The following is an 11,198-nucleotide window of genomic DNA, read 5'->3' on the forward strand; positions in this document are numbered from 1 at the left end:
TGCAAAAACCTCCAGAATTAAGACCATTAGTACAAACAATAAAAAGATTAAAAAGCTGTACAGGTACATGATGCAAGCTGTACACCAGGCAGCCTTATCCAATCATGGATGAACGAGGGGGAAAAAAGGTGACATGGCTTTTATTCTGTGACTGTCCTTATGGTCTCAGCTCATGAACAAATTAGAGTTTAAATTAACCTAAAAATTTTGCAGGTACTGAGAAAATTTGCAAGCACTAAGAGTCCATCAGCAAGATGTCTGGACGAAGGTCACATCCCAGTCAAGGCTGAGCTTTGGAGCAAAGCAGTCATGCTGCTTCTCTGGTCACGTTTGCTTTTTCTTAATACTTGCTTTAGTCGTAGAGAGGGCTCTCCTGGGGCAAGATGTCATGCATGTCCACTCTGACTTGCCCCAAAAACACTTGCATCAAGAAGTAGGAGAGCAAGGAGGGTCTGGGAGGGGAAGGAACTTGACCTGAGATGGGTGACAACCTAGGACCAGAGCCTGGAAGAAAGTCTGGTTACCCGACCACGGGGACCAGCCTCGGAGCACCCTTGGGTGCCAGCCCCAGTGGGTAGCGGAGGGCGAACGCAGTTTAGCCCTCGTGCTCACCTTGTCCCCACAGCATCCCCATGTCCTGCCTGTCCACTTCAACACAGGGTACCAGCAGGGATGCGTGTGATCGTGCTTTTATGCATAATTCAATCACCATCCAGCATCATCAGGTGCCTCTGGGAAGAGGTTTTCATGTACAGCAACTTTTGGCCAGAGCCCTGGGGAGGGACATTCCCAGTGTGGTGGCACCCTGCACCCAGGGCAAGTGCCTGGCAGCTGCTGGTGCACCTTATGGATGAGATACTCCCTCCTGATGGGAGCGGTGTCTGCTCCGGGAACTGTCATTTCACAGGAAAAGCAGAGGATAGCCTGTATTCGCTTTGGATGTTTCCATCCCTCCCGCCACACCGTGCTCTGTGCCCACCCGCTGCAGCATCCCGGGGATGGCACCGGGGCTGGGGCAGCAGCACGGCCAGGCTGGCAGAGCAGGATGCCCAGGACAGAGCTGTCGGTAGGCTCCGGAGAGCCTAGTGCAGCAAGGTTGATCTGCCAACATTATGAAACCCACAGAAAAGTGCAGGCATGTAAATTTTGCCGCAAGGACCTCATGTCAGACCTTGCTGCTTTTTTTTTTTTTCCCCTTCTTTTTTTCCCTTTTTTCTTCTTGGTTTTGGCTCAATAACTTGCTGTTCTTGTAGTTTGTTCTCATGATCCCTTGAGTCATGCTATGGTGCTATGAGCTGGTTGCAGAAGAGTTGGCAAATAGCTCCTATTTCACTCCTTGTGTGATTTAACCATTGCAAGTTGAGGGCCATGACATTTATGCAGGTTAGTGACCTGGAGGCCTGGAAGCACTGGTGCAAGCTTGAAGGATGATGAACTGTTGTGTAATGGAGAGTCAAAAAGGTACATTGAAAGTTTAATTACAAACACCTGGGGACCAGTGGCGCTCTCACCACCACCACCACCACCACCCCCCCCCAAAATGTATGAATTGGATTTCCATTGCTTCCCTGATATTTTTTTTCAATCCAGTAGAGACTAAAGCTTTTCCAGAGGAAATATTAGTTAAATGACATAGAGGATTATAGGTAACATGGCACTGAGGTTTGCCCTTCAAGCAGGACCCCAACAGCTCAAAACCAGCTTCGAAGCAATCACATCACAGCAGTAACAGCAGCAATAGATGTCTGATAAAGCAACCAGAGCAAGTTCCTTGAATTTCAAGATATTGCGTGCAGTAGAAAAAGAAGGAAAAAAAATATTTCACATGTTTTAAAAGGTTCCTTATGAAAATATTCTACCTTTTGGGGGCAATTTCTTGAAGGTCTTGATGTTTCTTGGGATGTCTTCAAAGAAGATCAACAGAAACCAGTCAGAAAATGAGCACATTCCTTACAATACCTAAAATTAACAACTCTGAGGCCCAAATCCAGGCCTGATCCACTTCTTTAAAATTAGATTGGCCTGCACTCTTCATTTATTTACTCCCTCAGCAGCCCAAGGGAACATACTTAGTGTGTGAAGTAAAGCACTTGCCCTTGCAAGAGCAGATTTTATGTCATTAAAAGGAAAAATGTAATACTGCAAATGAAGAAATGTCTCATTAGAATTGCATTTACTTCCCCACAAATGCCAACCAAGATTATTTTTTTCAACATATACCTACACTTTTGGCTTCCAGAGATACAGTGCTACCAAAAACGAGCCCACAAGTGACCTGTGATATGATCCGCTGCCTTAGGGTGTGTTTGCAGCCTGTTAAAGAGATGCCTGAGGAGCATGTAAGCAAAGTGGTTGTGGGGGAAGAGAGTGGTGGAGGATATCTGGGAATGATCCCAATTTATAAGCAACTGAAAGAAAAATGGGGCTGAGGACAGGACTCTCACTTCTGTCCTCACACAGCTTCCCACCAAGAAATACTGTTCCCTACAGACAGTTCTACCACAGCAACAGCTAAGGATCAAAGCCAACCTCCACCCTTGAAATAATTTTCAGTTAAAGTTGGTTTTAATAGAATGAGCTTTGGATGAAATTTCAGTTCTTTAAATTACAGCAGATTTTTTGTTGTTGTTGTTGTTGGATTCTGTTCATATTTCCCTGCTCCCCCATCCACATTTTGCTATAAGCAATAGGTCATGGTCAACTTCTTTTATCTCAGTGAAATTTTGCCTTCCCTGATTAGGAAAAAAAGAAAGTGGGATGTTTGTTGTAAAACACTGTCAGGAATTCCCCCAGCTAATCCTCCTTTGCTTCTCGCTGGAAACTTTGAGATACAAAGCATCACTTTTGGAATGGGGGTAGTTAGCATATTGTAACTCTGAGAAAAGCACAGCTCTTTCTGAAGTCTTGGAGGACAGTCTAAGCAGGCAGTTGCACGGTTGCATTGCAAGGAGCTGTTAGTTTGGCCTCTTACAGATTACTGTGACTATCCAAGCCAAGAGAAAAATGTATTTCATTTACAACATGGAGGAAAGTTACAAAATGTTTCTACCGATCGGTAGCTGCCCCGTGAATTCACTCTCTACAGAGTTGAGCAGGCAGTCAGCAGTTGAAAGAGCCTCTGAAAGTTTTCACTCCATTGCTGGCTACCTCTCCTCACCAGCTATCTTCCTGACTGAGGTTAAATAAGGACAAGCCTTTAAAACTCTAGTATTTTAAAACAAGTTACCTTATTTTTTGCTGATTTGGCATCTATTTCCATGGAAACAGAAGCAAGAACTAGAAGCCAGCAGCTGAAGTTGGCTACACCACTGCTCTTGGCTTGTTCTACTTCCATTTCCATGGAAACTGATGTAAGATCAGTGCAAACAAGGCAAAGTTTGCTTCTTTTTTCTTTTTTTTTTTTTTTAAAATAACCCTTTCATGATTTTCCACTTCCAGATTTGTTTGGTGCCGGAACCACAGATATAGTCACTGGAAATGCAAGAAAAAGCAACTCACATATCTTCATGATTCTGTGCATGTGTGCGCACTCCATTTTATAACATGGATCTTCAAAGTAGTCACCAATTTACTTTAAGGATGCTTAAAAAAAAAATGAGAAAATAACTAACGCCCAGGAGAGTTAAGGAAGAGTGGGAAAGAGCAGCTAGTTATGTCCCTACGTTGACAGGACACCTTTCTGCTAGAGGTTTGTAGTCTCCCGCATACGAGCATCTGGGACGGAGGAGTGCACCAAGTTCTGGGGCTGCCTGGCCGTGCCTCTCACAAGGGTGTGCTGCCTGCAAGGGGCTCCAGAGGCTCTGCTCTGCAACCCGTGCTGGTCCCCCGGGCACCCCAGCTAGCATAAAGGCTGCTCTGTCATGCGGGTGGTGTTCCACAGGGAAAGCGGCACCTGGGAAAGCGGAGGCGGTGGTGGCAAAAGCAGCAGCGGAAGGAAGAAGTGCATAATACAAGGGAGGCTGACATGCAGGATTGCCCCCATGGAGGTTAAAGACAGAGGTAGTAAACTGGTCATGGAGCAAAGCAAGTTGATGAGAAGAAATGGCACCTCCTTGCTAATTGCTTTCTAGGAGTTTTCTGGAGTCTTTCTCCTCTGAAGCGATGTATGGTCTCCATTTTGGCTATAAAACTGTTGAAATTCAGATTTTAACTATACCTTTTTCTATTTTAATTTTTTTCCCTCCTAATCTGGCAATGTGCTGGAGCGCATGTCATAAGCCTTCAAAGGTGCCTGGTAAAAGATGCAATTGAATGTGCAGCCAAAGCATTACAGACTGCGTTACAGAGTTTGTACAGGCTGAGGTTGACCACTGCTCATGGAGCATGAGCTATTCAGGGGGTTTTTTTGAGTTCATGACTGAACCTAATCCAAGATTAAGTCACGTTTAGGGAATTGATTCACTTGCCCTGCTTCATTAACAGAGATTTTGGTGCCTATCCTAGAAAATCTGGATCCAGACATGTAACCCCCAATGTAATAAAACATTGAATCATGTACCTGAGCCCTCCACAAGCCCAAACAAATACAATTTATGTATATGCTCCATGGTTCCACGCTATTGGACCCCAGACACCAACACTTACATGCAGAAAAGGCTTTCCAGATTGTAACAGTCTGCTTAGACCTGGGGGGCTTTAGAGGAGTCTCCTTCATTTGATTGCTCTTTCTTATAAAATGCAAGGAGGAAGCTGGTGGGAGAAAACGGTTAAAGAGAAGGAAGTTCTTAGTCTAGGTCACACATCTAGTTACCAAAACATTAAAATAACAGATTTCTAGACAGAAGAGCATAGGAGCCAAGGTTTTAAGTGAGATGAAAAAATACAAAGAAAATCAACACATTACATGTCTTGATTCATTGCTCCTTCCAATTGATACACTTCTAGATTAGGCCAGATTTTAAGAACCTGTTCATTTTTGCACCAGATGCAACAGCACTCGGTCTGTATCAGCCCCAATCCCACCTGAACAGGAATCGATGCCCGAATATCAAAAATTGTTAATGCATGTGGAAAAAGTGTCCTCACTATCATCACCTGCAAATGTCAGTTACACGATAACAAGAACATTCAAGATTACAGGGTTGTATCCTTTGGTACATAGAAAAAACAAAGGTCACTGCCTAGAGCGCACCTGTAGTGTTAAAATTCATACCTGAATTCCCTAGCCCTAGCACGGGGTATTGGTCAAGACTGCTCCCGAGGTTAGTCAAAGCAGCCTTCGCATCCTTCTCACAAACTACCTGACCTCTCCTTGCATCCAGACAGCTGGAACAATACAGCTAATGAAAAATATGGATTGACTTACTCCCACTCAAAAAAAATTAACCAGAGATTCCAATCTGATGGACAGAAACCAAATGGGACCAAACAATTGGTATCTAGAAAGAAATACGTGGTTTGTCAAAGTTAGTAGTCTGCCACTGGACCAAACATCTGTCATGTTTTATTCTTTCAGGGCGTATTTTTTAAAGATTTTTCCTTTACCAGGTAACTAGTTCAGAAGGAATATTTTCACAGCCATATTTTAAATGTGTTTCACTTTGGTCCTGGAAACCAGGCTGCTAGTTTAACAGCTCCAGTACATTAGCCAGCCCATTCCAAGAGTGTCTCCCTGCCATGCCATATTTATTGTAGATGACCCTGTTTTGTCCTACTTCTGCCTCAGAGAGGGATTTGATAGAAAATCTGAAGTTACAACACCAAGAAGTCTGCATTATTTTTAATTCTTTTAACTGTTGGGACACAGAATCAATAGTACATATCCGAGAAAAATATTGCAGCGAGGTCTTTCCTTTCTGGAAAATTGTATGATGTGAAAATATTTCTTGTTTTCTATAGAAAGAGGCTCTTATTTATATATTTATTTATTTGGCCTGGGGAGGGGTGCTTTGCTTCTTTGCTGCCGTGCTGTTGAAGAAAATCACAACACACACACCAGCATTTCAATTGCAGTCACAAGGACTTGGACCCCAGGTAAGGAGTTGCTTTGCTGAACCCGCGGTCTGGGAGCACACACACCACTGCCGCTTGTGTTTGCAAGGCCACCACCGACGGGGGGAAAGTGGTCCTTGACAAGGAGCTGTGTTCCCTTTCCACACAGCTCTTCCTCACTTCTTCCCTGCATGGCTTCTGCAGGGAGTGCCCAGCACACCCCGATCTGGTGTGCAGCCAATTTTCTTTTCACTATCATTTTTCCTTAGGCTCAAGATCCCTGTATCTCGTTTTCTGTCTGTGGACACTGATGCACCAAATTCCCGGATCCTCTTCCACACTTTTCGCTGCTGGCACGATCTCCCATGCATGCCACAAACAACACAGTAGCTGATAGTATTTGGTGGCCTTTTGTACTGACATTTCAGCCTCTCACAAACTGGAACTGGCCTTATCTGTTGGCCACAGTGCCTGAGACTTTTCTTCTAGCTGGCTTTTTCTTCCAGCTGCCTACCAGTATTCAGAGGCAGAGATTTCTGAACAGCAGGTTTCCTCTTCTGCAGCAGAAGAATGGAGTCAGGGAGAATCAAAAAAATACCACAGAGCAGCGACTATTTTCTTTTATTATTAATAGAGCAGATTATTGATGCTTTCAATTAATTATATCCGGACTTATCAAACAATAGGAATTATTTCCTGGTAAGGCAAAAAAATGTCAGATTTTTGTTTGTGTTTTAGTCTTTTCATTGATTCAAAATGTAGAAAAATCCATACACACACACACACCACACGTCAAATCTTCTCATCACGAACTGAAGTGCAAACATGCTCTTCCAGCTCAGCTGTGGTGTTTGGCACCACCCACACCTCAGTGGGCCCTTTTTCTGTCTGTATTTGTAGTTTGGGCAGTGGGGTTTGCTTGCTTGCTTGTTTCTCCTCCTCTCCCTTTCTCTTTCATCTTTCAGCAGAAGAAAAAGGGAAAGAAACGGGGTGGGGAGAATAAGAGTGTATAACTGAAGTTGTCCATTGCGAATCCAACTGGAACAAAAATTTTCTGTTGCAGATCACTTCAAAACAGATGTTTCTTTCATAATCATGCAATCAGGAGAAAAACGCAGAAAAAGGAAGTGATCGCATCCTCCCAAATGTTATGAGTTTTGTAGCATTCAAAAAGACAATTTTTCATTTTGAAAGAACTGAAAATGTGTCAAGCCGCTCTAGCTATTAACTCACACATCCAGCCTGAACTGGGATTGAAGCGATAAGCAGCCCAATATCAAGTCTGTACTGGTTACTTGGCAATAGTTTAATGATTATCTTGGATGTGACTAATGAAAAGTGCTATAAAGAATAATCACGTTGCACCACACCCTGAGCTGACTTCCACCCTGTCCTGCGAAGCCGCTCTGTGCGGCAGCCAAGGTCCCATCCGGGCCCTGCAGGCAGCAAGACCCAGGCAGGACCCACCGGGGATGTCAGGAAGAACAGTAGCCTCTCCTCTTCCGGAAAAAGTTTGATTTTTCCTGTATTTTGTTTCTTTTCTGAGCGTGGCAGTGAGATGCAGCCCTCCCGCAACCCACCAGGCAATACTCTGTTGCTCAGCAACCCCGTACTTGCTGAGAGGGCTCTTTTGCAGAAGTAAGCCTGGGCCGAAGAGGAAAATGAGGTGATGGGTGATGTGACACCTGAAACCTGCCGCTTAGGTTGCCCAAGCAGCAAGGTCCCTATGAGCAGATGTAGGTCGGTAGCAGAGAGGACCCTGGTGGCACTGTTGGCTGAGGAGCAGCAGTACTGCACCTTCTGCTCCTCTGCATCTGGTGTCTTCTGAAGCATTTAGTGGTGATTACCCAAAAATAATTAATTAACCAACTAATTAAAAAAGGTCTCCTTCTCTGCAAAGCCATCTCCAGTGTCCCAGTGAGATCTAGAGCATGGAGCTGGCATCACGTTTGGTTTGGGGTGAGCTAGCCAGCAGTGCCGATGAGATGGGGAGAGGGCAGCTGCGAGGCTCCACCGGTGTGAAACCCACTCCCAGGGCAGCCAGAGTTGCTCAGGCAGAGGTGGGCAAGGAACTGGGGTGCGAAGAGGCAGTGGGGAACAGCTGGATTGGGTGGAGACGGGGAGGTGCGTTAAGTAAAAGGTGTATTTCAGCCCTGGGGAAAATCAGCCTTCCCTCCCCTCTTCTCTCCCCCAGAGCCAGCTGCAGGGGAGGGCAGGTCCCCTTACACCTCAATGAGCACTTGGAGACCTCAGCCATACCCCTCCAAACCCACAGTCATTGGGGTCTGCAAAGATTGGATGCTTTTGGGACCTAGAAGCTCCACTGCCCACAGGGTTGCAGTGGGGCTTTGCTGCTGGGTGGGTTTCCACACCACTCATGGCATATGGAGAAAGGACAGATCAGGGCACAGAGGCTAAATCAGCCCTTTCACCTCTGTCGGTAGAAACCACTCCAAAAGCTTTTCTGTGCTTTGACAGGGCAGCATGTGCATTTTGGTCTGTATCAGAAATTTTTAGAAATTATAGCTTCTATAAAACTAACCAGGCTTTTCCATTAGGGCCACCAGCTCCACGTTCTCATGGGATTAATGGTGTTGCATAGACGTGTCTTGTTACAAGGTTTGTGAAGGTCCCATCGGGTCGTTAGGGCCAACCCATCAGCAGTGCTGACCTTCAGCAGACCCCACTGCGATCAGTGCCCCGAAAATCTGACCTGCTACTCCCACCTGGCACAGGCAGAGGATCTACAAGGCTACTGCGGACCTGGCCGTTTGCTACGTGACCACAATACCTACCTGCCATGTTAGCAGAAGGAAAGGCAAACAAATACAGATTTGACATTACCTGCAGAACCACCTCATTAAAAAAGAGGCTGCTTTCAGAAGTGCAGCCCCTCTCACAACATACAGCAAGCTGCGGTTTCCAGGCTGCCATTTTACGCTGGCTCAGAGGTATGCGTACTCATTTTTAAGCTTTGCTCCCAGCACCATGAGCACAACTGAGTGTTTCCTCCGCACATCATCCGTGCTCAGGGACAGCCCAGCCTGAGCAAAAATGCTTGAGGGAATGAGGGGGCTTAGACCCTGGGGGCAAGCGCAAATGCCAGCAGCAAGCTTGAGGTGGGTATGAGGGACCAGCTCCCACTCTTTGAATAAAAAGCTGCTTTTATAGCACTTCACATGTGATACAGGTGTGATACACTGTAAGAAAACACAATTACACGTGGTGTTCCTAGGGTAAAGGGTGCTTGACACATGCCTAAACTATGTAAAAGTGCAAGAACAACATGGCCATCGAGGCATCAATAGAACAGAAATTCCGCTATCCATGTGATGGTTTTTTTGTGCTGGAGCAGGGGGTTTGCTGAGGGAAAGGCCCGGTTCCCAGCCCCAGAGGCTGAAGCCCTCCCCTTTCCATGGGTCGCGGTGGGGCAGTGCAGGCTGAGGCAGCCAGGACCCCCAGTCTCTGCTCTTAAAATGGAAAACTGAAGACTGAAGGCAGGGAATTAAAATATTAAAGAAACTGAATGACATATATATTACATATTACATAATGAAGATAAAGACAGATTGCTGGCATTCAGTTTTGGTACCATCCGGGGAATAGCTGGGCAGGGAGCAATGTGAACAGGGCCAGCGATGCAGAGCTGCTGGCAGGAAACAGTGGGAAGGGCTGATTTCTGCAGAGGGAAAAGGAGAAATGTCCCAGCAATAGGAAATGCCAGGGATAAACTTCTGGATGCAGGAAGCGGTTCACACTGGTGTTTAGCTCTGGTATGGCTCTTTCCACCAGAGTATTTCAAAGAGCTTTATACTGCAGTATAAGGCCAAATGTGAACATGGCGCAATGCAGAGCTGTCCACTGAATGGACTTGCTGGTGTACCACCACAGCCCCTTTCCTTTGCAGCACTGGCAGGGTTCATTACATCCCCCCTCCCTCTAGCAGGGCTCGTTATCCTTGTCTGTCTGCGCTCTGCCCTGTAGACAAACCTGAAATGTCACTATCTCCGTTTTGTGCGTAGGGATGCATCGGGAGGTGAAGCAACCTCCCACAGGGGTACGGAGTCAATGAGAGAGCTCAGATCTCCCAAGTGCCACAACTAATGAGCATCTGTGCTTGAAAGAGCTGCCTTGTGCTGTCAGGATGGCCCTCCTCTGGCAGCCCCTTTGGAAAGCGAGGGGCGATCGCAGAGCCCAGCGTGCACCCCTGCAGCTCACGCATCCCTCAGTCCCATCAGGCTGTGGTTAAATGCTGGAGGAGATAATGACGGATGGCTACAGTGCACCTGTCTTTCCTTTAAAAAACGTGCTAAGAAATGGCTTGCCCACATGGTGTGAGTGGTCCAGCTGGGGGGACGAGAAGTCTCCAAAGCTTCAGTCTGCTCCTTACTGCTCCCGTGGTGAGATACAGCCAGGAGACCCTCCCACATCAATCAAAACATGACAGCTGGGACGGGAGAGGAGCAAAGCCTGGTGCCACCGCAGCAGCACACTGCGTGCTGCACTGTCTGGGGCCGGGGTACAGCAAGGGACGTCCCTCCAAGGCCTGCTCTCCCAGCCTGGAGCTGCCTGCAGCAGCCTGCCAGGGCCCATGCCTGCGCCCCAGCTGCTCCGGGCCCGGGAGAGGCGTAGTCCTGCGCCCAGAATCCAGGCCAGGATGGGTGGCCGGCAGTTTCCGTAACTTTCAAGTCTTTGGCCTAATGCGAACAGCTTTTGGGTGTGATCGCAGTAGTTTCTCTGCAGATTCAAAACTCCTGGCAAGCTCCTACGTTAGTCCCTGTCCCTTTCTCCAGGTTCTTTCCAGTGCCAGGACCTTCAAGAAAAGTTATTCAAAAGCATGCAAGTCTTGCTGAAAAGCCCCATTTTTTAAGAGCAGCTTAGATGCCGAGCTGTTACGTCAGCCGGGTGTTTCGGAAAGCTTCAGGCTATCCTGCTTTCCACGGCATGAAATGCTGCAGTGCAATTGCTTTTAAACCACGCTATTTTCAAGAAACAAAACGGCGATGATTCCACCTGACAGTCTTTTCAGTGCTTCTCTGAGAAGGGGAAACTGAGCCAAGAAAGCAGCCGAGAAGTCAAGCAATGGCCCATCACAAATCCAGGAATAAAGCAACGCTAAGGGTCTCGCTGCTGGTAAAATGTGTGTTTCTGCCACACTATTATTCCTTCCAAATCGGTTTTTACTAAGTGTCCCGCACTTTGCTCCAGCGACAGGATATCCTTCATTTGTCTGCACAAAGTGCAGATGAGCACTTCTTCGTGTTGTT

The sequence above is a fragment of the Grus americana genome, chromosome 1 (assembly GCF_028858705.1).
Source record: "Grus americana isolate bGruAme1 chromosome 1, bGruAme1.mat, whole genome shotgun sequence".
NCBI classification, from domain to species: Eukaryota; Metazoa; Chordata; class Aves; order Gruiformes; family Gruidae; genus Grus; species Grus americana.